Here is a 22467-nt window from a genome sequence, read left to right as displayed (position 1 = left end):
GGGAGACAAAAGAGGGACCAGAAGGAGCACGTAAATGAGCGAGGGTTCAAAGGGAATAAATGAGGATAGACGGATACGAGAGCAAAAGAGAAATCAAAGGGAGAGCTCACCATGACTGAGGCGCCGCTCACACACATGACCAAACATTTCGGAGAATGACAATCTGCCACCAGAGTTAGTTCAATATGAATATTGTCAGGGGAGCACTTAGAATTAATGCTAGTGTTCTCTGACACCGTTACTTCTGTCTACGTGCAACCTATAAAACACATAGATCATCCCTGTTATGAGTACGTCTTGCACTCTGTAACTTAAAGAATAATAAAGAATATGCTTGTGGTTATATGCTTTGTGTAATTTAATTAAGTATTTCTATAAAAGGGTCAGTTCTGTGTTAACTCATCCAGAGATCTCTGGAATATTGATACACTCAATATTTTGTTTTTAATATTTTATTTTTTACAGATGAAAGATAAACATAAATAATGATCAAAGCCAAAATATTAATTGGATTAATATTTATGGATCAATATTTACTGAGTAATCCAATATTTTTGTAGAGGGGGTCAAAATGACAAATACAGGTACAAAATAACATTGGTATGCAGTGGCAGCATCATTATTTTATTTTTACACAGAAATAAGTAGGTCTATTACTAAAATCAGTTGACTTTAGCATACTTTGTTACAATGGTGTAAGTCCAAAAATGGGAAGAAGCACTTTTTGTATGTTGTCTTTCCATAGTTGGAGTGCCTTTTAGTATCTCCATTTTTAAGGCCCTATATGGTTAAATCTCAGAGATATGAGGCTCACAGTGTGGCTCCATGCGTAAATTAATAATGCATAAAACCAATTTTTAATGGTCAAATCCAAATGTGGGTCACATGGTCACATCATTTTTCTTGTCCAACAAAACAAAGGTCTGAAGTACAGGTAATGTTGATACTAGAAATTTAACTTTATTTATTCACATACTGTAAAAACAATAATGTCAAAATTTCAATTTTCCAAAAGTAAAAATAAATAAATAAATAAAAAACTATTATAAAGAATAAGCAACATACAAGGAAATACAAAGCTCACTGTGCAGCTGGATCCTGGACTTCCTGTCAAGCAGACGCCAGGTGGTTAGAATGTGCAGCAACATCTCCTCATCACTGACCCTCAACACTGGAGCCCCGCAGGGCTGTGTTCTCAGCCCACTCCTTTATTCCCTGTACATACATGACTGTGTGGCAACACATAGCTCCAATGCCATCATTAAGTTTGCTGATGATACAACGGTGGTAGGTCTGATCACTGACAATGATGAAACAGCCTACAGAGAGGAGTTGCACACTCTGACACACTGGTGTCAGGAGCACAACCTCTCCCTCAATGTCAGTAAGACAAAGGAGCTTGTGGTGGACTTCAGGAGAAGAGATAGAGAACACAGTCCCATCACCATCAATGGAGCACCAGTGGAGAGAGACAAGCAGCTTCAAGTTCCTGGGTGTCCACATCACTGAGGAACTCACATGGTCCATCTACACTGAGGCCGTTGTGAAGAAGGCTCATCAGCGCCTCTTCTTCCTGAGACGGCTGAGGAAGTTTGGAATGAACCGCCACATCCTCACACTGCAGCACTGTAGAGAGCATCCTGACTGGCTGCATCTCTGCCTGGTACGGCAATAGCACCGCCCACAACCGCAAAGCCCTGCAAAGGGTGATGCGAACTGCCAGACACATCATCGGAGGTGAGCTTCCCTCCCTCCAGGACATATACACCAGGCGGTGTGTGATAAAAGCTCGGAGGATCATCAGAGACTCCAGCCACACGAGCCATGGGCTGCTCTCACTGCTACCATCAGGCAGGCAGTATCACAGCATCAGGACCCGCACCAGCCGAATTCATGACAGCTTCTTCCCCCAAGCAATCAGACTTTTGAACTCTTGATCTCCCACGATCAAAATACATCAGCACTGCACTTTATTACTCTTACTCTTATATCTCACACCGGACTGTCATAAATTATATTCTCTCTTAACAACACACTGGCAACTTACTATCAACCGACAGCCTGAATGTCAATACAGTACAATACAACCTACTGTATATTTTATATATACTATATACTATTTTTATTGTATAATGTGTATTCTATATTGTGTGTATTGTATAGTGTACATTGTATGTTATTATTTGTATATTGTGTTGAGTGTAATTATGTGTATATTAGACTTTTAAATTGTGTTGTGTTAATCTGATGTTTATTGTAAATTGGTATATGTCTCATCACTGTCACGACTGCTATGTTGCTCGGAACTGCACCCAAGAATTTCACACACTATTGCACTTGTGTATATGGTTGTGTGACAATAAAAGTGATTTGATTTGATTTGACAGTGTGTCAGTAAATATTATTCAGTTGTATTTAATGGCATCAATGGCATTTATGTTTATATTTCCTCAGAAAAATAATTAACAAAATTAAAACATTTTAGATGGGGAACTTTCTGAAATTTGGTCGATTTGACATGGAATAACCTATAAGGGCATACCAGACTTTCAGAAATATGCTTTGGTCAACTTTACTAATTATAACTTGATTAAATACACAATGGCAAGAAAATGAACAGGATGCCTTACAGGATGGAAATAAAGAGCTAAAGTTAGCCATTGCTCAGTGAGGGATTCAGAGTAGGCTTACATGAGGGTGTAACTGAATATTTAAATGTTTTCAAATTTCCTTTGAAATTTTGATATTATCATTTTGATTTGTGCAATTTTATCAAAAAGGCTGGAAGATTTTAGAGTCAGACAAATGAACTAATACAACATAACACCACAGAATTCATCAAATTCACTGCAGTCTGTTTATTTTTTTGTTCACCTACAGTTTTTCTTCTAAAATTAAGTCACTTCCGGGAGAAGGATATCATTAAGGAACTATTTTTTGTTTGTTTTTTTGTTTATTACATATTTTTTGTTCCCTGTCTGTCACTCACTCGACGTTGTGTCGATGTAGTGACACTAGGGGTCGCGCTTGGGAGCCCCAAACACCTCTGATATTTGAGAAAAGGCCAATGAGAATTGGAGAGTGGAATTTGCATGCCACTCCCCCGGACATACGGGTATAAAAGGAGCCGGCTTGCAACCACTCATTCAGATTTGTTCTTCGGAGCCGAGCGGTGTTGAAATCCACTGCTGTTCCATTTACCTCTGATGAGAGCGAAGCGATAGTGTTAAGACGGATGTTGGATATACGGCGCATTACAGTGGGTTCTCTCCCTCTCGCACAGATAAGTGCAGAGAACGCCCCTGGGTGCTTCAGCAGCCACGCTTGAGCATATTAAGAGAGTATATTTTCTCTAAAAGAGTAGCACTGACGGAGAGTGTCTTTTTAAAGATGCCTTTCGGTTTATGTGCAGTTTCTGGATGAGGTCGTTATCTCTCCGCCTCTGACGGCCACGATCACTGTCTCACGTGCATGGCCGCCAGCTCCGCACCAGCTGAGTACTCCGCATCCGACTGTAACAGCCCGCTCTCCAATGCTGCGATCGAGATCTCATCCTCCTCCCGAGCCCCAAATGAGAAATTAAACTCACCCTGGGGAGAGCCATCTGACTCATCCATGAACTCAACTGGGGAAAACGAGCATACTGGGGAATGGGAGGTCCGTGGGAGTTCACGCAGCAGAACCACTCCCATTGGGGTCCCCAAATCGCCCCCAGCGCTAACCGTCGTGGCCTTGTGCCCGTAGGCAGAAGGACCGGGGCGGGGAGCGGCCCTCTGAAGCCGCGACTGCATCGTTGTCATGGTCATGCTCTCGCGGTGGCCTGCCTGCACCTGCACCGCCGATCCACGCCGAAACACAGTTCAGCTGGTTGTGGCGTTTTGTATAGGGACCCCTAGTGTCACTACATCGACACAACGTCGAGTGAGTGACAGATAGGGAACGTCTTGGTTACTGTTGTAACCTCCGTTCCCTGATGGAGGGAACAAGACGTTGTGTCCCTCCTGCCACAACACTGGACTACCCACTGAAATGGCCGGGACTCTGTCTCGGCTCCTCAGCATAAACCTGAATGAGTGGTTGCAAGCCGGCTCCTTTTATACCCGTATGTTCAGGGGAGTGGCATGCAAATTCCACTCACCAATTCTCATTGGCCTTTTTTTCAAATATCAGAGGTGTTTGGGGCTCCCAAGCGCAACCCCTAGTGTCACTACATCGACACAACGTCTCGTTCCCTCCATCAGGGAACGGAGGTTACAACAGTAACCAAGACATTAATGGGACATTACAAAAGACTAACAGGATTGAAAATGATATTGATGACATAAATTGTGAACCAATTAAAACAATAACCACAAGAAAACATGTTTTGTTTGAAATATTCTGATGAAAAAATTACAAAAACCGAAATATTTTGATGATAACTTTAATGGCAACTGTGAGACAGCTCAACAGCAGGAAGGAAGTAGACACAAGGAAGCGGGGTTTCTTCTGGCACAGGTAAGATTTTTAATCGGCCACTTCAAGGTTTCTCAAGTTCACAAACTCGTCAGATTCACAGCAGGTAGTCAAACAAACACATCAGCTGCACAGGAACGTAATAACCTCAACACATCAGCTTCACACACATAACAGATTACATCGCTTCAGCTTCGGGTACACCGTGGCCTTTCTTGTGCCAGACTCTCTCACTCTGCTGCTGGTGGTATGGCTGGTTATATGCTGCTCTCCCCATGCTCACTGGAATTAGAGACAGGTGTTAAACATAATCTAGTTTAGGTGCAAGCGCCCTTACCGCTTTCTGTCTCTCCGGACGGACGCTTGACTACACCCCCACTGCCACAGCAACATAAAATCAAATCGAAGTAATGAATTTATTTCAAATTCACCTTATTATTTCATGTTCACTTCAGGAATATTCTGGGTTCAACACAAGTTAAGCTCAATCAACAGCATTTGTTGGTTACCAAAGAAAATATTTTCGACTCATCCCTCATTTATTTAAAAATCCCGGTTACAGTGAGGTACTTAAAATGGAAGTCAATGGATCTTCCAGTCCGTAAACGTTAAACTACACTTTGTTTCAAAAGTATAGCCACAAGACGTAAATATTATACAGGTTAACATGACTTTAGTGTAAAAGCTCTTAATTAATTTAGGGTGATAAAATCGCTTATAGGGTTTACCAGGGTTACGTCGTCATGACAATGAAGTTGTAATATTGGATATAACTTTACACAGATAAGGTTTGTGAGTGATTCTATCACACTAAAATCAAGTTGACACACATATTGTTTACAGCTTGAGGCTATACTTTTGAAACAGTGAGTATTTTAACATTTACTAACTTGCTCCATTCACTTCCATTGTAAGAGCCTTACTGTAACTGTGATTTTACTTTCTTTCTTTTTTTTAATAAACAAGAGACGAGTTAAAAATATTTTTTTGTCTTAATCAATATTATGCCACAAATGCTGTTAAGATTAACTTTTATTGATCCCGGAACATTCCTTTAATTGTTTAATTTTGATAGCAAATAAACTAACTAATATGATTTTAATATTTTATATGATATATTAAGACATATGATGGGGGCATGAAAATGTACTGCATAGCAGGAATGACCTATTTCACTGATGAATAGTGCGATTAAATGAAGAGAGGCACTTTCTTTTTCCTAGAAATTTCCAGTTTCCCTCTGCAGCACTGAGTTTGTAAATCCCAGTGCGGCTCTCGGACTCTCAGGATCAGACAGTGACGTGTGAAGGGGGTCTTTTGACCTGGATCCCTGAGGGGGATTATTCTGAATAAGCAGACCCTCTTTTGTCTGTCTGTCTGAAGCCCGTTTATGCACTGGTTGTGTGAAATCCAACCTAAACTCCTCTCTTCTACCATATCATCTACCCACTGAACATGAAGTGGAGAAAAACTCTGGAACTAGATTTTTGTCTTAATATTCATGATGCACATCCCAGAGTGATGCTGCATGTACAATACTGAGCTATGCTCATATTCAATGGCCCCAAATGTATTTGTACACTTAAAAATGTATGAATGTCTTTGCATCAGTATTGTTATTGTTAACAAAAAGTATAAAAATGCTACTATATGTGATAGTACTTGCTAGCATTTTGCAGATTAATAGTGTTAAACATACAGTATGTAAATTATATCAAATAACACTAACTTTGGCAACTGTAACATACTAAAATAAAAGCTAAATACAAGCTACTGAAAATACTGAAACTAGAAAACACTGAGAATACTTAAACTAAAGAAATTTGTGTAATAAAATGAAAAGTAAACTAAATAGAAAGGACAATAAAAAAAATCCACAGCAAGTGTCATTTGCAAACACAAAATGCTGAAGCTTTTCTCAGAACAACATCACTTTTGTAAGCCATTTTTGCTCACTGACGTTTAATAAACTGGTGTGGCAGTGATTTTCAGTGGATGTATGAAATCAGTTCACACAAGTGTCCTAGCAGAGTAACCACAGGTGCAGTTCAGCACTTTAACATTCAACATGTTCCACTAACATTTTACAACCATAAAGTGTCACAAACCCTTTTTATCTTCATTTTGAACATTGTAATATATTATCAAAACAAACAAAAACATTTTTGTCAAATGTTTTGCTTGAAAAGTGTTTAACAGAAGAAAAAAAGAAGAAAAAAAAAACTCTCTTTGGCTGTATTGATTCAATCACGTTCCACACGCTTGAAATGAGTTCTCTTAAATTAAGATTGCCATGTAATTTAAATTTAAATACTTCAACATACTGTAACTGAAAAAAGTAAACCCAACAAAATTTTGCATGTCAAGAATAACTCAAATAAAACTCTTGTAGTGACATGTTAGCTAGAGACAGGAAATGTTTGCATGTTATGTACATGCTAGTCACAAAAACAATTTGGTCACTGTGCTATAATAGCACAGCATTTGCTCAGTGAATAAAGCAATATGTAGAATATTCCAAATGTATTGGTCCTTAACCTAAGCTCAAGCTCAACTCTTCACCATGGTAACCCCCAAAACTTCAAAACAACAGAAATTCGTCTAAATCTCAAAATAACAAAACATTAAACACTAAAATGTATCCCCTTTATATTCATCTTGTACAATAAAATAACACATAATTTTAACATTTACTCTCCCTGTCGAGTCCCATGCAAAGCATGCTGGTAACTAAAAATCCTCTGCCCAGATAACCAGCTTCAGGTAACCAAATGTAGCCGGTGGGTTGAAAATAATCCCCACAGGATACAAAAATGTCTTCTGGGTTTTATTCTGATGGCTGTTTATTAAAAAGAAAAAAAAAAAAAAAATGGTGATCGATGGGGCCACATATACACTGGCAGCCAAATGTTTGGAATAATGTACAGATTTTGCTCTTATGGAAAGCAATTGGTACTTTTATTCACCAAAGTGAATCAACTGATCACAATGTATAGTCAGGACATTAATAACATGAAAAGTTACTATTACAATTAAACTAATTCAAAGAGTTCTCATCAAAAAATCCTCCACGTGCAGCAATGACAGCTTTGCAGATCCTTGGCATTCTAGATGTCAGTTTGTCCAGATACTCAGATGACATTTCACCCCACACTCCCTGTAGCACTTGCCATAGATGTGGCTGTCTTGTCGGGCACTTCTCACACACCTTACAGTCTAGCTGATCCCACAAAAGCTCAATGGGGTTAAGATCCATAACACTGTTTTCCAATTATCTGTTGTCCAATGTCTGTTTCTTTGCCCACTCTAACCTTTTCTTTTTGTTTTTCTGTTATAAATAAGGCCTGCACCCCTGAGTCTTCTCTTTACTGTTGTACATGAAACTGGTGTTGAGCGGGTAGAATTCAATGAAGCTGTCAGCTGAGGACATGTGAGGTGTCTATTTCTCAAACTAGAGACTCTGATGTACTTATCCTCTTGTTTAGTTGTACATCTGGCCTTCCACATCTCTTTCTGTCCTTGTTAGAGTCAGTTGTCCTTTGTCTTTGAAGACTGTAGTGTACACCTTTGTATGAAATCTTCAGGTTTTTTTTTTTTTTTTTTTTTTTGGCAATTTCAAGCATTGTATAGCCTTCATTCCTCAAAACAATGATTGATTGATGAGTTTCTAGAGAAAGCTGTTTCTATTTTGCCATTATTGACCTTAAGACATGCCAGTCTATTGCATACTGTGGCAACTCAAAAACAAACACAAAGACAATGTTAAGCTTCATTTAACGAACCAAATAGTTTTCAACTGTGTCTGTTATAATGGCAAGTGATTTTCTAGTACCAAATTAGCAATTTAGCATGCTGCTGGAAATGGGGCCTGTCTAGATTTGATCAAAAATGACTTTTTTCAAATAGTGATGGCGCTGTTTTTCACATCAGTAATGTCTTGACTATACTTTGTGATCAGTTGAATGCCACTTTGGTGAATGAAAGTACCAATTTAATTCCGAAACAGCAAAATCTGTACATTATTCCAAACTTTTGGCCACCAGTGTATATAAAAAAATTAAAATAGTACAATGGAGAACGAAAATGAAATAAAAAAATTAAAGAAGGCACAACGAAATACGGTAGAGGCTAATGTCAAAAGAAAATACAAACAGGGCATTATCCTACCTATATGCTTCAGCATATATCCCCTTAATACATGCTTATAACATTCACAACAGTTTATGCATTTAACACATGCTTACATCACTCAAAGCATCTTATGCATTTAGCACATGCTTATATCATTCACCGCATTTTATGCATTTAACACATGCTTAAATCATTCGCAGCATTTTATGCATTTAACACATGCTTAAATCACTCAAAGGATATTATGTATTTAACACATGCTTATATCATTCACAACATTTTATGCAGGAAAACACTCTGGGCTATCTTTCAGCAGAAACATGCTGACATCATGTGTGATCATGTTGCAATTAAATGCCACTTGATGTTTTATATTTTCTTATCTATTACAATACATTCAGAGATTTTATCTATTTAAGTATTTGGCTTAGGTATCCAAGTACTTTTTGAGGCCACTGTATATCCATGAGGCAAGAGTTCCTACTAGGTCTAGAACATTAGAGCATATCCGCATCATTGTATCATTGCATAAGCTCCTTATAAATGCTTGAAGAGACCATAACATTCTATTGATTCCTTACAAAACCCCAAATGGCCTGGCAAGACTCTTATCCAAATACCAATTTTCTTTCTTCTTCTTCTTCTTCTTATTTTTTTAAATGGAAGAGCTCCAACAGGGGAGTACTCTGACAATATATGGGCAACAATCATAATACCAATTTTTTAGGGGAAGAAGATCCTGATCAGCACTTGGCTCAGTAGATACATACCACTTAAAACCATTACTAGATTTGTATATTATCTAAAGAAACATGAGGGGTGCTTGCTCATGCAAAACTTGCCACCATGATGCTAGAGTGTGGTTGGTGTCAGGGTGTTGCTATGTAGTTGCTAATGTGATGGAATTGCATTCCACAGCAGTTCCATGGATAAGCAGTTTCGTCCAATCGTTGTTACTGATCTCATCAATATGCAAATACTAAAGTTAACCCAGGGTTTATGAATATACATTGTGGAACCTTGGAACATGAACACCCATGATTAATTACTAACCCTGGAATTACCCAGGGTTACAAATTTCAAGTCTGATAAGCCTATATGATGTTCTGGTTTCTAGATATAGCTTGGGACCCTCTATCAATTTATGTCTTTTGTATTTTTCCGTCCCTTTTTATTATCCGTCAGGCAAAATTGTAAGTCCAAACACTTACTATTAGTACACCTCTTCTTTAGCTTAGACCCATGAAGATGTCTTGAGTTATACAAATACAGGTATCTTCTAAACTCTTTACACACGCACTTCCACTGCACATCCACTGTTGTTTTTTCCACATTCGTCTCCTGTTATTTATGGGTGATTACATCTTCTTCAAGCACTGCTGACAGCAGCGGCTCAACTGTGAGTGTTGCCACCTTGTGGACCCTCTAATCAGTGCAAATAATTCCATGTGCATGAACATTCTCTGCATTCAGAATATGCGCAAAAATTAGGCTGCACGTGTTCAGTGCTCGAGCACTGTTCTGATAATGAAATTTACGTAACGTGTCCTGTACACAGACATCTAGCTTTCGCGACCGAAGTATACTCTGGCCTTTACTGCAACCGCAATTATTGTTTAAGATAAAATAAAATTTAAAATTTAAAATAGAGAGATGAGTCAAAATACATTTCTGAGCTAGATGACAGAATGCCACAAATGCTGTTGATAGACCAGGAAAATTCCTTTAATTGATGGAATGCTTCAATATACAATGTCATCTTTACCTAAATGAATTAAAAGCTACTGTATGAGCAATTATTTAATGTTTTTATTATTATTATATTTATTATCCACAATATTCTCAGAGAGTCCACTGTATTTCGCTAGGTGGGCGGGATTTCTGGTTGGCTAGCGGAAGTGCGATTTGTTGCCGTTTTGTGTGTGGCAGGTCACTGCTTGCTTGCGTGTCATGCGGTTACATTCTTGCTTTTTAAATGTTGTAAGATGTCTTTAAAATTCCCCGGACAATGTGTGCAGTTAATGGTTATCCTAATAATCAAGTGAAACTAAAGTTTTATCTAAAACAGCAATGTTATGATCAGAAACCACTCGCAAAGCACAGCGCTCCAGTCCCAGATGCTGCTTCTTCCATCAGCTGCCTACAGAAGGATTGACTTAGCAACATCTGTTTGAAAAAAGCTTGTTTGTGTGCTCTTTTCACTTTATTGGCAAGAAGTCAACAGCAGGGATTACTTATATTATCCACCATAATGAATGACATAAACGATAGCATTATTGTGCTAACAGGTGTGTGTACATGTGCTGAAAGTTCTTTAAACATTTTGAGAGTTTGTTCATTTCTATTCAGCGCTGGCCTTTATGAATGCTTCACGTGTTTTGAAATGGCATTATTACTGAGTATAAAAAGGAACAGTGTTTTTCCTGAACTGTCTGTGAGTAGTGACGATGTTTTCAACTGTTTTCATGCTGTGATGCTAAATGGATAAATTCTGCAGTGGAAGACCATAATTATTAGATGAGACATGTACAGTACTGAGATGTTTTATCACGTTTGAAATTAATTGTATTATTATTTTCCTCTTTCCTGCATTTTTCCTGCCTGCACTTCACTTTCATTTGAGTGTCTTTGCTGAATGTGCATGTCTTCTCTTAAGGGGAAAAGGTGATTTGGAAAACAGTGTGGACATTAATTCAGTATCAATTAAATTTATTTGTACAGTGCTTTTAATAATACATACTGTTTTATAGTTGCTTTACAGAGAACACTGAACTTTTGTGTACAATGTTTATAATGTATGTCCAAATAAATATGTTTATTTGTACTGCATGTAGTTCTTTTTGTACAGTACAGTTTATTGGCTGCTAAGACATCGTTATTTCCTACACAAGAACAATAAATTCAATCTATCAACAGGATCAGTTGTTCAGTCAATACTAAAACATTTCATGTAGCATTTAGATATGGAGATTAAGTATGTAAACTACATATTCTCCTGCAAAATAATTGTATTTTGTCCGAAAAACAGCAGCATGACAGTATCATCGCCTGAGTCCTGTAATACATGAGCATCCTGCTGTCTGGACCTCCCCTGTATCTGCAGTAAGTAAATAATCTCAGTACAACAAACTCTTCAGGTTATGACTAGACTCAATATATGTTTTAAAATAACCATAATTATCAAAACATGTCCAGCTTTACAGCTGTGAAGGCGCTAATAGGCTACATAGCTTTTCAGGTCAGTCTGCTCAGGTTCTTCCATCGATGGATAAAGACTCAACAAAATAACTAAAATGCTTCTATATTTGGCCATCATCCTGAAATCCATAATCATTAACAGACAGGTGAGGTAGAACAATATCGCCTCGCTATAATTCTGTGATCAGTAGTTTCTGTCATTTTTAATGCTGCGTTAGAACATAACATAACGATTGTTTACGCTTAACCGGAAGTTCCACCCACATTGCCTTGTCTTTGTGGATAAGTAATGCTAGAATGATGCATTTGTACCTACTCCTCTTCCTCTTGCTGGATGAGCTGTCTGAGTTTCTTCCTCCTCACCCACTTTAGTCATGATGGGGTTGAGCAGACGAAACTCCTAGCTCTGTTCATCCACCTGATAATCAGGTTTCTCAAACATCACCTTGAAACGGTCATCCATCAGGAGATTGGCTGAGGCCTTGACGACAAACAGAAGATAGTAGAAGGAGAGAAATACAGAGAGAAAGAGGGAGACATGTTTTGTGTAAGTCATTAAAAGAGTTGATCCAATCTTCTGGAATCATTCTGAAACTGATCAATGGGTAATTGTGAGCTAATGAAAGGAATTCTCACCTTGCTCTTTTTCTTCTTGGTTCGCAGCTCACCGTCTCTCTCCTCCATGAGTTTGATGGTCAGCTCCTTATTGACCTTGGGCAGTTTCTGTTATGCAGAGAGATAACAGAGACAGCCAAAGCCTTGAAGATAACTGGCTATGAGAACGCCCAGCCCGCTCTAGAAGCAAAATGTTGCATTGACTCAACATGACTAAATGAAGATTTCTGCCAAAGATCAGATTTGCTGAAAATAAGAATAATTGCACCCCGCATTCCACTTCTCTCCATCAAGGGTTCCCAAATTATTTTTTGTTAGCTGAACCCCTATAATCGAAATTATTTATTTGAAGTACCACATAGTTATTTTTAAAGTAATGCTAACCTTTAAAAATATTATTCATTTCACGTCTTTGCGCTTTATTTTCTTTATTGTTTAACATAAATTACATTTATTGTTCTTTTGTTAGAATAATTAATAGGGCTACCAATCGATCATTTTTTTAAACCAAATTAATTATCTGCAACTCTGATGTATTGAGTTTTATAAAAGCACTTTCATTCTTCTGTTAAAACTCATGTATTATTTGAGCTGTAAAGTTGTTTAAATCATAATTTTACAGTCGTTTTAGGATTTTAGGTTTTGTTGACATTATATCATCACGGCAACAAAGTTGTAAAATTGGCTATAACAAGAAAAGGCTTGTACATGATTTTATCACAATAAAGTGATGTTTACACGCATATTGCTTAAGTCTTGTGGCTATACTTTTGAAACAGTGAGTATTTTAACGTTAAAAAATTGGCCCCTATTGACTTCCATTGTAAGTGCCTCACTGGAACCAAGATATGTGCTGTGTGTAGAGGGACGAGTCTAAATACAATTTTGTAGTAATTAATATTAGTCTACAATGCTGTCGATTGAGCTTAACTTGTATTGAACCCGGACCACCTGTCTTCCTTTAAGAGAAAATGTTTTTGTTTTTTTATATTTGTAAGAAAATTGGAAATTTTAACTGAATTATACTCAAATAAATTAGAATTAAATCGGATTCGAATCAGGAAATCTTTATCAATACCCAGCCATAATAGGAAAGTCAACAGATTAAACCAATACAGCTTGATCTATAATAACCGATATTATATCAGTTATTATGATATTTAGTCTTTGGTGGTACACATCTTTGGTTTTGTGTCGATGAAGGGGTACTTGAGCCATACTGATGGTGCTGTGGGGGTTACTGAGGCAAAAGGTTGGGAAATATGCAAAACACTTAAGTTGTAATATTTTGAACATCTGAGATTTCAAGAACATCTACATTCCTTTCCATCAATTCTACTCTTTCTTTATATGTTTATCATGCGTTCAGAACATTAACATTAATGTCGTTTTGTACTCAAGTGTTTTCAGCAGTAAACCCAATGTAATAAACAATCTCACTCATTTCTACAACTCCGAGAAGCACAGGACACGTCACACGTCACACGTCACACGTCACACACAGGGTGGATATGTGGCATGAACCCTGTAACCTTGAGCTGCACTCCCTGTGCTCCCGACTCCTCAATCTTCTGCCGGATTCTGTCCTTATGATACTCCTCATACGCAAATGGGTTTGGCATGGTCTTGACTTGGAGCAGTGCACAATCGTACATGTATTATCATTCCAGAACAATGAATCATACATCAACATGCGCAAGCACTTTGGCACACTGTATTGCTCATCAGCAACAGCTTGATGTCTATGAAGAAGCCATACATGTAAGCCCTGAGCAGAGCTGAGCCAATCAGATGAGTTGGACCTGAGGGGAAATAAATAACAAGAGAAATGTCAGAAAATGTAAAAGAATAATTAGAATAAGAAAACACAATTCCTTATGCAGGTGCAGTTGCACAGAGGTTCCTCAGCTGGTTCCATTCCTTAACATGCAAAAATAAATAAAAATAATAATATATAAAATAATTGATGATATACAGTGGGGACCAAAAGTTTGAGATCACAGTGAAAATCTGGGATTCTTTTCACTTGAAACTAGAAATAATGTGTATGTAAAAGTGACGTAAAATGAAGAAACAACTCTGCACTAGGTCACTAATCAAATAAGCAAATTGGTTGTCTTTGACCATATACAACTATGTACAAAAGTTAAAATTTCCTTGCTTTCAGTGAAGCACACAAAATGCTTTTTAAAATATTCTCAATTATGCTGGGTAACATGGATCATCAGGTTTTGCACAAGTTTGCAAAGTCTATGCTGTCATTAAAGCAAAAGAGGGTCATACCAAATCGTGGTCAACCGAAATAGGTTTTTCAATGCCCGATTATGGTATCTAGAGAGCAGAATAGCCATAAGCCGAAACAAATGTTGATATTAGAGGTAGACCGATATATCGGTTGAACCGATTTATTTGAAAAGATAATCAATTGTTCTAAATTGAAGTGAGGGCATGCAAAGAAAAAATGCGAGGATACAGAAACATGACCCGTCAGCAGGGCAATTTCTAGCTATAAGCTGGGCCCCCGAGCCACCAGTGGCACCTCAAAGTACAGTAAGGTCATTTTATATATATATATATATATATATATATATATATATATATATATATATACTAAAAGCATGCGATTAAGACTCAGGCATCTATTATGGGTCAGTTAGACAGGTATAGGGTCCCCCTTGTGGCCCGAGAGGGAAGGGAGAATCTAATGATCCGGTGGGGGTTGATAGAAGGGGGCCCATAGTTAAGTAGATTTTGCTCAATTTATACCATTAAAACTGTGTGCAAAAACTTGCAAAATTAAAATGAAGTCAATCTTACTAGTCATTTTTTTAGTGCAAGATTAATATATATATATATATATATATATATATATATATATATATATATATATATATATATATATATATAATGCCTATTTTGCTTGCATTTGAAAGAGATTCTCTCTCAGCTAAGCCGTTCAATATAAATATAAAACCAGGGCCCAAACTATGCAATTTTAAGAACTGATATCAGGATCGATCAATTGAAGACTGCGATTAATTGGAAAATCTATATTTTTACCTAGAGCTAATAATATTGATTAATCTTAACACTCAGTATTTTAATTAATCTTAACACTCAGTGTTTTAAATACAAGGTGGAAAAGAAACTCGCGATTAAACGTAATTTGATCTCGATTGTATTTTGACACGCTAAGTTTGAATGGTTTTCTTTCTTTCTAGTATTTTTTCTGTCATACATGAAATATATCATTTGGAATCATCTGTCAATATTTTTAAAATCCTATAAATGACAGAAAATGTTTCAGAAAATCAAACGTTTGCCCATGAGAATGTACGAGGGACCCATGACAAATTGTTACACATGGTGATTGAGATTTGTGTGGTCTCTCATTCTCTCCAAGCCAATAAAACACTTTACACTGCAGAGTTTTCCTTCTCAAAAGGAGGCAGCTTGTGTGTACACGCCACCACAGTCAGACAAGAGAAAGTTCACTAGACATGCGTCCCCCTCCTCTGTCTCCAGGCCCACTGTTATGTAATCTGCATTCTTCAAGCATGGTGAACCCCCTGCCCCCCTCACCCCCTGTATCATATGATCCGCGGACTGCTGATGGCGGCATTCCTGAGCCTTTTCCTCTGTTTCCCACCTTCTGTCCATTGGACCGAATCATATCATGGCTACAGGCCATGAGCACTTTTCCGCTGCAATACATATATCTGATGACCTTTTCCTGTTGCTAGTACATGTCATTCTTGGACTTTTAGCAGGTAGACAGCAGGAGCTGTTGTAGCTGTGCTGTCAGCAGCCTTTTAATCCAGTGAAATGCTTTCATCTGCCTTGCTGTCCACAAAAACCCACTGTCATGGGGTTTATTTGAAATTTTTATAGTAAATTGTAGCAGTCAAACATAGAAGTATTTGAAATTACACAAATGTGCAAATATGAAATTCTAGAGTGCTTTAAATATAATGCGCCCAGCACGTTAGCACACTGAACTGAACTCAGAGCACATCAGTCACACAGGGCACAAGACTGATAGAATTTGTGAGTCGAGCACAGATCTGCTCTGTACACTGACCCCGTTTACATGTATTTAAAGGAAGCACTACACATCACGGACAAAACAGCTGCACACATAAAAGCAGCACAGCAGGCAGCATGTTCATACTCTTTATTTATTTAATTAAATTGCAGCCCTTGCAATTAGATAATTGCACTGGGTCATATCATGATTTCGGTTTTATTTCGATTAATTGTTCAGCCCTACATCACACGCTTCCAGAACAGTCTGAAGGTCTGTGCTGAGTAGAATAACAACTTTGCCAAGCCAACATAATTATACAGTTTTTAACTAAATCCCACAGCAGCTATAAACTACTAAACACACTTTTTCTGCAACGCAATGGCATACAGTGATTTATTTATCATTTTCAACTCATTCTAACTTATGCTTCCAAGACTATCTCAAGTCATTCTCGCAACTTAGTATTTATTATTTGTCCACTAAAGTCATAAAAAATTAGGGATGCCATTACAAAAAATCTAGAGTTCTGGCAAACTAGCCGCAAATTTGGCACTCGTTATTTTCAAATGAAGTTTGCAGCTCTTCACCGGTAGTTGTGAATCAGGTCCGATACCGTGCTCATGTACTTTTACACGTACTTGTAAAAATGCTCAGATACCAAAAACTGATACCATCTGACGTATGAATGTCATTGCGTAAACATTCACAAATTAAAATCATGTTATGTCCTGATATGATTATTAAATGTGATTTCTTATTTCTAATTTTTTATTCATCTGCGATAAATATATAGTTTGCATGTGCTGCACGCTTCACAGTGAATGTGTAAAGTCATCTGCTCATACACTGAAAACCATTGATATATATATGGAAAACACCATCATAAGCATCACACACTCTGTTTATAGCAGATGACTTCACTTCACTTTGTAGTGCCCAGCACATACAGACAACATATTTATTTTAATTAAATAGCAGCCGTTAGCGGTTTAATAATCACACTGGCCTTGCGATCCAAACAAGATAAATCAGCCTCTCAAGGGCACTTTGAAGGTTTTTAAGATCACCTCAAACAGCATTTCCAATACAAATTATTTAAAAATTTAACTCCAAATGAACATTATTTTTGAGCCACACACCTTTCAGCCCTCCAAAGCTCTCACAGTGAAGTCTTTGAATGGAATAGGGCATAGGTGTGATCACTTCTAAATGGAACTCACCACAAGTCTAGTAGCAACCTGCTTTTCCACAGAAATGGAAAGGGCCTCACTCAAAAATAAAAGCTTCCAGCAAAATAAAGCTCCATTTAAATGGAAAAGAGTACGACAGAAATGTATCACACTGTATAGCTATGAAATATTCAATAATACTGCTATTACTACTAATAATAATGATAAATCAATAATAATTGTATTATATTTATGCAATGTCGCACATCTGAGATGCTCTGTTATGCAGATGATGGTTCTCAATCAAACAGTCACCAAGTGATAAAAACAATCACTTTTAAGCCATTTCAGAGCAAATACATAAAGATATATGAAATATTGTCAAGAGGCAAAAATAATGAGATATAATTTTTGCAGCCATATCGCTGAAATTCAAATCAGCAGAATTTGCAACAACATTCAATAAATCACACAGAACCACATGTTAAAGTTTCCAAGGCATAAAAACACAAGTACATGATTAATAGCCTGAAGATTTCATGGCACCCCAGGAAACTCTTAATGTTGAGACCTGGCCTGACATCAGTCACCTGCTAATCATAATTAGCCTGTAATCAGAAACCCAGCTGACTCCAAGTACTGGATATTTCTCATGCTAAACATGAGAATATTCACACAGACTCACTTTAAAATTCATTTACAGCTTTAAAATACCATATCACGCTCCACAATCATGACACTATAATCAGGCCTGCATGGAATCCTCAGATGCAAAATTCCACAGAATTCTAACACCTGAAGTTCAACACTTCTTCCACCCATTGAATGTTTGTTTATTAAATATTTACGTTAGGTTTTCTAATTGGTAACGTTTAGCTCCCAATGAGAATGCAGTACTCCCAGTTTACACCCTGTCCACACATGGCCTGTCCGTTGACACGATGCGACGCACCGCAATGGCTTGAAGCTGTCTACACTTAACGTGTCGACACAAACATTCTAAACTGTTTACTTTGTGTAGTAGCGCCAGGGCGTGCAGCGCAAAATGGAACGTGACCCCCGTTTATTGTCGATACAAAGGACGCGCCGCAATGGATGCTTCCAGTGTAGACAGCATCACTGATTATAATGGGGTTCTATTTTTTTGACACGACACTCGCGTCCGGTATAGAAATGCTGTTAGATTAAAACAGAAGGTATGCATGAAAAACTGACTAAAAACTGGACTGACAGATTGCCAGGTAAGGTTCTGGTCAGGTCGCGTTCTCTCTTGCAGGTATCTGATTGGCTGCTGATCAGGAGACTGAGAGACTGACAGAACTCTTATCCAGGTTCTCCAAGTCCTTGTGGGGGACAAACTTCGTCATAGATGGTGCTCTCTGGATTCTCCTCAAGCTCTTCTGTGAGGTTATCCAGGAAGGAGCACCAACTCGGAGCCAGACCAAGAGCCTGAAGACAAAAGCTCAAATAAATAAGGCACAGTGTCAGTTACATTATGAATTTCTTTTCCAAAAACGTTGGCTTACAGATATTGTGAAGATAAGCTTAATTACTTCAGGGTAAATCTCAAGAAAATGGTCAAATATCCACGTCATATTTCATCCAAGAATTAAAAGTAATAGGAAATGACATTTTGCATAAAGCCTATTTTTAATATAAATATTAGTTTAAAAAAAAATAGTCAAGCAGGTGTGCACATCCACAACCCCAGTTGGGCTCAGGTGCAGGACAAAAAAATGTAAATGAATGTCAAAAAAGTGAGGATTTTGACATAAAGCCTTTCTTGTAGTGTATCCTATTTATGCCTTCATCTGTCTCTATTTTTGTAAAACAAATTATGAATTTTTATGTATGAATACCCCCAATGTTGTATGTGTGTAGGTGTGGGCTTTTTACATACGATGTAAATTGCCCTTACAGTTTTGACTTATTTAATCATACATCTTCAAATTTACATATGTAGTTTGTAAAGTTTACAGTTTACAAAATATGTGTCAAAACAGAGACAGATATGTCTTTGCAAATGTTAAAGTGTGTATGTGTGTGTGTGTGTGTGTGTGTGTGTGTGTGTTTTAATCAACTCAAGCACAGACAGAGCACAGACATGCTCTCATATTGCCAAACACACTCAGCTTTAATATACCGATCTCAAACTCAACACAGTTTCTCAGAAATATTTCGACTGCCGTGAACTACTACGCTCTACGAACTATAAAAACATCTCCTTTGGGTGTGCGCGCTTTTACTTAGAAAGACAGAAAAAGGTGTAATTGGCAGAACAGGATGTACACAGAAATTCACTGACTAATCCAGAAACATGAAACAAGGCGTGCTCAATGCTTTGCGTATTATGAAGTACGATAATTAAAAGCAATCAATCTATGACTTACAGGAATGTAAAAGGCATTAATTTTGGGAACTTCATTGAAAGGTGAAGAGCATACCTGTAACAGTGATTAGATAAAACACTTCATTAGAAAAGCACAACAATCCCGTATATACAGCAAGCACACTTTAACAGCACAGGTCAATTGAGAGTTTGTCATAGAACACTTTTTCTTCGATGTGAACGTGTGCATGCAGGCCAAAACAAAACATTCTTTTCAGGTACATTTTATGTTTTCCCAATAAAGGAAGTAGAACATTGAATAATTCAATGGTTCTCAACTGGTTTTGCCCGGTTGTTTATCGTCCAAATGTTAACAAAAATGTCCCTAAAAATCAAACATTGAATTTTTTGATAATACCATGAACTACATACACTCCAAAAAACAGCTCTTTGGCCAAACATGATTCAATCTTGGACAGTAGTTCCACATGTTTGAAATTAGTTTTATTAACTTAAAATTATTATGTAATCTCAACACAAACACATTGTGTAGAAAGAACCTATTTGAACTGGGTAAACCCAACAAAATTAGATGTGTTAATGTAACTCAAATGAATCTCTTTTATTTCTTCATAAGAGAACTGCTGAAAGTGAATGTGGAGCTCAAGCGCCACTCTTCTTCACCATAATGATTAGTCCCCAAAACTCCAACATAATAGAAACTCTTCTAAATCTCAACATAACAAAACATGAAACACTTAAATGTCTCCCCCTTTGTATTCATCTTGCACAAAAACACATAAAACAACACTTAATTTTAACATTTACTCTCCCTTGCAAAGCATGCTGGAAAATGGAAATCCCCTGCCCAGTTTCATCAATGCTACATTAAAACCACTAAAAGTGTTCAAGTAGTCCCAACTCAAATGTATTAAGTAAACTTCCATTTTACACATTTTACATTTAAATGGATTGAACACAATGAAATGAAAAAAACATTCAAGAATTGTGTTGCTAACTTTTTCAAGTTTGAAATGAACTGGTATCTTCTTGTGGTAGATCCTAAATTCTCACAATGTTTTAAGGATGTTTGCATACTAACTAGAGGCAGGGTAGAGGCACATGTCGTTGATTTTGGCCTGAGGTTCAATGGAGGAAAACACTTTGCCCTGAAATGAAAATAACAAAGCTGTAGAGAACATGTTCAGGTCTGGATGTAAATATACCATAAGAGTTCAGAAGTTAGAGATTGAGAGGCTCTTACATTGTCTCTGTTCCACATCTTGATGATTTTGGAGTCGGCAGACAGCACCAGACCCAGCGGGTTGAGGAAGTAAAGGGCTTTGATTGGCAGACCATAATAGTGATCTTTAACCAGCAGAGAACGTGAGGAACGCAGGTCATAGATGAGAACCTGAAAATATAAAACACAACTCGGATTATAATCCAAGTCAAAATGAACCATAACAATCATTCAGTGCTAGAACTTGAAGTTGTTACACTAAAGATTTGGGTTAAAGTAGTAAAGAAATGACATGTCCAGTGCCGGTGCCAACTGCCATACCCAGAGAGCCATTAATCTTCACTGCACTAAATGACGGCAAGCCATCCACCCTACAAACAGAGAACAGAGTTTTAACGCATGCTACTGGCGAACACAATATCTGAATTAAGATCTCTGGGAAAGTGTACACAAAAGGCTTGACAAACTACTCTAGCACATTGAGACTGGTATCACCCACAATAAGTTAAACATTTAAATTAATCTTTAAACTCCTTAAATCCTTAAAGGGATCCTGGGTGACTTTTAAATTAAGGATGCTTTTGACTGCTTAAAATCATGAAAAATGAAATGTCTTCAAACTATGTTTCATGTTAAAACTTAAAGAAGTGATTTTGGTAGAGTGCGTGATGGTGTGATTTTTTGATATTATGTGTGATGGTAATGACAGGTTTTGGAGAAAAAGTTGTATAAGCACTGGACTTGCTGACACAAGTTAACTAGCTTTCAACTTAGTGTGGCGGAATGATCTGCCCCTCTGGCTCGTCATCGTCACCCCGCCTCTTAGGGCCGCCCTTCAGCCAGGCTCACAACGGGAGTTGGGTGGGAGAGCGAGAAGAGGTGGATAGTTAATAAGCCTCGTTTGGTCAGCGGCGAATGAAGCACACCTGATGGGGATAATGCTTCACCGCTGTCTTTAAAACACAGTGCACACCTCTTCTCAGGGAGCTGGCTTCAAATCTCCATGTGTGCACACACTGGCATCCTCGCACACCCAGGACCAGAGCTGGGAGGGATCGAATGAGTAGACGCGCTGCCGTGCCTGGGCTAATCCTATGGACATTACCCCATCCCTTTCACGGAGCCCCGTTCACCGCAAAGATGCCAGATTCCCCCTTTTATTATGAACACTATTCCCCCTTGGACACTTTATTACTCCTTTTGGACATTTTTACATTTATTATTGTTTCCAATAAATGCCTCTCCAAGGCTTGACACCACACCCACTGTGTCTGTCTCTTGCTCACCCTGCCACAGTGGT

General features: G+C 37.8%; 1 pseudogene; it reads right to left on the bottom strand.

The window, feature by feature from the left end:
• Positions 1 to 12096: 12096 nt before the first annotated feature.
• On the bottom strand, positions 12097 to 22277 carry LOC127411126 (nucleolar protein 10-like; annotated as a pseudogene).
• Positions 22278 to 22467: the final 190 nt, after the last annotated feature.

The sequence above is a fragment of the Myxocyprinus asiaticus genome, chromosome 20 (assembly GCF_019703515.2).
Source record: "Myxocyprinus asiaticus isolate MX2 ecotype Aquarium Trade chromosome 20, UBuf_Myxa_2, whole genome shotgun sequence".
Lineage (NCBI taxonomy): Eukaryota > Metazoa > Chordata > Actinopteri > Cypriniformes > Catostomidae > Myxocyprinus > Myxocyprinus asiaticus.
Note: the sequence above shows the minus strand (reverse complement) of the source record. Positions and strands in the feature narration are given on the sequence as shown.